The sequence below is a fragment of the Sesamum indicum genome, unplaced genomic scaffold, assembly GCF_000512975.1.
Source record: "Sesamum indicum cultivar Zhongzhi No. 13 unplaced genomic scaffold, S_indicum_v1.0 scaffold00132, whole genome shotgun sequence".
Classification (NCBI taxonomy): Eukaryota; Viridiplantae; Streptophyta; class Magnoliopsida; order Lamiales; family Pedaliaceae; genus Sesamum; species Sesamum indicum.
In genome coordinates this window covers 85,666-91,423 of record NW_011628056.1, presented here as the reverse complement: position 1 = coordinate 91,423, position 5,758 = coordinate 85,666, and positions in this window count along the sequence as shown.

Here is a 5,758-nt window from a genome sequence, read left to right as displayed (position 1 = left end):
GCTAGTTGAGAAAGAGGCAATTTCGAAAAATATTAATGAGCTATCGAAATGAACTATATGCGGAAAAGGTCCAAGTTAGACCAATATGTATTATGTTTGATACTTTAGGAAAAGATATTCCTACAATCTAGCAACACGATCAACATAAGAATGAAATATGACATGTGAAACATATATCTTGTAACTACAATATAGTGATTCTACCTAAGGTGCAAATGCATATAGATAGATATTACTAATTAATATGAACACAATATTTATGAAAATGTACTTGAAGGCTATGCTGGTATTCAAGGAATGATGGAATATCCGGGCAACGAAATAGCTTCCTAGTTTGAGCAGGCAGTAACTTTTAATACCAAACAATGTCCCCATTCTCTAGCTGCAATAAAAGAAACCGGAAAGTTATCAAAATACAATCTTTGTCCTGAGAAATACTTGTGCATGTGATTTCATATACCTGGTTATATGTAAATGTAAGTCCCGTGTCAATGTACACACACATGACTGTGGGCAGAAACTTTATCTCCTGAGAAGCAAAAAACACAAGATATCTTCACCGTTTAAAATATATTTGGACATTTTGTGAAAGATATCTTCAACATTTAAACGGTATATATGCATTTTATGAAAGATATCTTCACCATTTAAAATGGATATGTGCATTGTATTCCATATGCATAGCAATTTTAAAGTCCTTGTAAAGAAATTACATGTAACATGAGTTATGTTCATCTCCATGACATTTGACAGATGCAATAATAGCTCCATTTAATGAAAACAGTTGCATGTGGGTTTCATTTTAAGTTGCAGCTAACAACAATCTATTAGGTTTGTTACCAAGATTTAGAAATAAGCAAATACTATCGCTTCCATTTATATATTGGAACAAACCTCGAAAAATTCTATCTCTTCATCAGGAGCATAGCCTGCAAGTTGATTTAACTTCTCTAGAATATTTGATGGCTTGTCATAGCTCTTGACAAAAAGTCTTCCAACATATCTGGTATGCAATGAGAATAGATTAAAGGCCAATACCATTCTTTTATCTTTACTTTTCAGGGAATTACTCGTGTCTATCTTTTCTATAGATATTTTCTACATATAGAACCTCATGGGAAACAAGGGAACAAGAAAAATACCTTAACTCCCCTTTCTCAGGCTCATAAAGCTTAAAGAACAGTAAAATGTCATCGCTTTCTTTATCAGGGAGTGGGATGGCGCGCAAATTCTTAATCATAGTACAAAAATTTAATAAGACGAATGATGAAAAGAAAGGCCTTCAAAGCTCATTTACTGAATACATTTGGAATTATCATGAATTACCTGTGCACGCTCTATTTGTCATCATTGGGATTGTTACTTGATAACCTTTTTAAATGGTTGACCTACAATCATATAACAATCTGAAATGTTTCATACAATCATATGGCTTTGATTCAAAAAGTTAAGTGTCTTCAATTTAGTACCCATATTAGTAAGTCCGAAGTGTAAACGGTGTCGATCAAGAACAAAAGCAGAGCCAATCAACAAACTCTAATCACGCCTTCCACATATGATTCTACTTGCATGTTTTCTCTTTTTTTTTAATACTTATATATTTTAGTTTTATAGACATTTTATATAAATGGGATGATTATAAAATCCTTCATTAAAATTTGATGTAATTATACATAAACTGTTTGTAGTTTGAAAAATTATATTTAGTAACAATATCTTTTTTTTTTCATTCAATAATTTAATCCCTCTATTAGTCAAAATTTATAGAATATTCTTATATATTAGTAAAAGATATTGGAATGGAAAACTATATTTATCCGCGAATGACTTACTCCTTATTGGAGGTCAAATAAATTTTTTCTAGCAAAACAACCTTTATAAGGGTGAAGATATACCTCCTCACATGCATTAGCGTGCGTGAAGACGTATAAGAGCAATTTAAATAGAAAAAAATTATTTGACCTACAATACCTCAGTAATAAGTCAATCAAAGGTAAATTTGGATTTTCATTCAATTTTGTTTTGCTAATATCAGCATATTTGGTGAATTTTGACTAACAGGAAGAACTATTTATTAGATGAAAATAAAATCAGATGTACTGGATGTAATTTTTCAAATCACATAAAGTCTAAGTATAATTATACTGAACTTAAAGAAAAGGCGGTCTAATTATCCCTAAATAAATACATATTTAATACTATAATGTAAAATATATTAGAATTGCGTTCAATGAATGTCTTATTTTTTGAATTCTATTAAATAATCTGATAATTTAACTTATATATTTGCAAAAGTTATGATTAATAAATGATTTAGTATTTTTTATGTTGTTCTATACATTATGATATAATACTACTTATTTTACATAATTAACAAAATAATAAATTAAATTGCTATAGCAGTATCATAATTATTTCATAATCAGTTTGATTTTATTTTTAGAAAATTATGTTTTCAATTACATATATATTTATATTATTAAACAATTTTGTTATATAATTAATTCAGAACAAAAAACATAATGTAAGATAATATTCTTTATAGTAATGAAAAATTCCAAGAAATACTGAATATTTTTTATGTGTTTTATACATTATTAATGAAATATGTAAATTAACAAGTTATGTATAAATATTTACATAATTTAATTTGTATCTTTACACATCTTTGGTTAAAATTAAAATACTAACAAAATTATGAGTGTGTTTTTGTTTTTTAGACATTATTTGAAGAACATGTAAGATATTTTAAAAACAAGATAGGTGAAGTTAACCTTTTCTTAAAGAGCTTATAAGATTCAAAACATCTTACCTAGGATCTCATGAGCTCTTCAAAAAGAAAAAAGAATATTATTAAATGGTTCTCAACAGCTTATGGGGTTCTAAACATCTTATAAAATGTTTCGATCATGTTCTTATAAGCTTAGCCAAACACCCTGTTATTCTTTTTATATATATTTTGCAGTAAAATTTTTTCTTCGTGTAAGAGAGGTTGAAGAGGGAGCAAAAAGAGAAAGAACTAAAGAAGAAAAAAAAAAGCGGAAGCTAATATGTACATGCTTGTAAATGTAAATTATATTGACATTTCTTCTACATAGTTGTTGTTGTTGTTACTTGTATTATGTCGGGAAAATAGCATGTTTCGCCCAGTAAGTTAGTATTTTTAACCATTTAGCGTTCTACTATTCCTTAAATATCTATAATGTAATTAAAGTTGTACTATGACACTTGTACTACGTTGGGAAAATAATATTTTTTGTATCGTAATTTAGGGTCTTTCTACTTTTTGTCCCATTGGTTATGGAATTCTCACTTTTGTCCCTGTAGCTTATAAAAAGTAACACATTTGGTCTCATTACGCCTTTCTGTTAGATATTTTAACAAAATCACGTCGTTGTTGGGCCTTTACACTTTTGGTCCTTTGGTTACATGACTCTCGCTTTAGTTTGAACTTAAAAATACAGCACTTTTGTTCCCACAACACTTAACTATCATGTAGTTTTTTTTTGTTAATTATCTAATAAAAATGTGTCATGAGACTAAAAGTGCTAAGTTTTGAAAGTTAGTAACCAAAAGTGATAGTCCCATAGCCAATGGGACCAAAAGTGGACGGCTTTATTTTATGGGAAGAAAAATGTTATTTTCCCATACTTGTACTATGTTCATATAAGCTAAAATAGAAGATGATTGACAGGAAGAGATTGCCAGAAAATTTCTTCTACCAGTGTACTTCCAGCGTTTCTGGCAATGGGGAAAGCGCCAAAATAAACTCATCGTCCTAATCGGCCATTGACACTCATAGAGGAGTCCTACACCGCAAACATCTTATGCTTCTTAATTATATTTTTTATCACTTTTGCCAGATCATTATGCGGTTTTTCCTGATTGTGTTCACATTGGATTTTCTACTCCTGTTGCATCTTCTATTTAGTTTCATATATATATTTTGACGTGTATAAAATCTTTTTTCAAGATAAAATTAATAACATAATCTTTATATACGTGATGTATATATATATATGAAATAAAATAGAAGATGCAACAAGAATTATAATAGAAAATGTAGTTCGAGTCGTGTTGGGTAATATATAGCATTGGCATCTTGTTTTCTATTTTCTTTTGGGTAATTGTAAGGGTATGAGTTCGACAAAATTTTAAGACTCAAACTCAAGTTCGGGCTCGACATAACTTGAAAACGAAAAACTAAGTTCGTATTCAATGTTATTTATTAAGAAGATTTAAAATTTTGATTGGGAAGATAACTTTAAAACATTAATGTATTTAAGAATATTTATTAAACATATTACACAAACAAAAGAAAGATTTACCTTATGTTTAATCATAAAAATATTTTTATATATATACATTTTTTTAATCAAAAGTAGTTAATAAATTATGAAAGTATAATGGAAATTATAAATTATGAAAGTATAATGGCAAAACAAAATTATCTATTTGTATAATTTTAAATTCTAAGAGTTTGATGAATTTTTAGGTTATTATTACAATATAAAAAGCTTAGGGTGAATTATATTTTGCTATTGGAACTACACCCTTTTTTACACTTTGCTATAGAAATTATTTTTTGTGTCAACTTACCATATCAACTTTGCAAAATTGGTACTTTGCCATATATGATCGTCCTTTTATTGATTTTATGCCGAAAGAACATTACATGTTGTGCATATATGAAAAATATCACATCACATAACCCTTAAACATCACATGCACACTGGATGTGATGTTTTTTCGATAAAACTTGGTTGAGAAATAGTTATAAATGGAAAAGTGTAAAATTTTGTAAAGTTAAGATGGTAAATTGACACAAAAAAATTTTAGATGCCAATGTATAAAACGGTCATAGTGCGGATGACAAAATATAAGTAATCCAAAAGCTTATTATGTCTAACACTGTAATGTCATACAACCTCAAGCATCATATTTATCCAAATAATTTAAGAACTTATTTTTAAAATAAGAATAAATATCTATAAAATCTTAAAATATCCTATAAGATCTAGAAGCATAAGATGTTTCAATTAAACTTAGCCAAACATCCTCTAAGTTTCTTTTATAAAAGTAAAAATGACTTGAGCTGATTTTTTTGTCAAACCTTAAGATGCTGGAAATATCTTTGTCATCAATGTTGCACAGTGTTTTATCCTTGTCACTTTCACGTGTGTACACCAGCATATAGGCATTAGACTGCCCTGTAAACTTGAGGGGGGCATTATCTGGATTTGTCGTCATTACATGCTGTCAAGACATAAATGAAAAGGTAAGAAAGTATCAACAAGTTTTAAGAAAAGTAGAAAAAATAAAAGGAAAACTTACTTCTTCTTTACCTCCATAAAGCTCGTCTGAAGCCTTTATTATGTCTTCTTTTGTCACTCGTTCATCGTCGAATTTATACCTGAAACCATTCAGAATGATTTTCTTTATGTAGTTTGCAACGAGAGATCTACATGTAATCTATTGCTAAAAGTAGAAAATTTGCATTTTAACATCTCGAGAAAATAGCATTTTTGGTCCTATATGTTTGGGCCTTTTACAAATAGTCCCCTTTCAAACTTTTCTCATTTTTAGTCCTCATCATACTTTTTCGTTCAATAATTAATAGAGCTGTTAGAAGGTTTTTAAGGGGGATTATGACGGTTCCATTAATTATTGGATGAAAAATGTACATAAGGACTAAAATTGAGAAAATTTTCAACTTATGGGATACAATATAAGAAAATCGTAATAAATGGGACTAAAG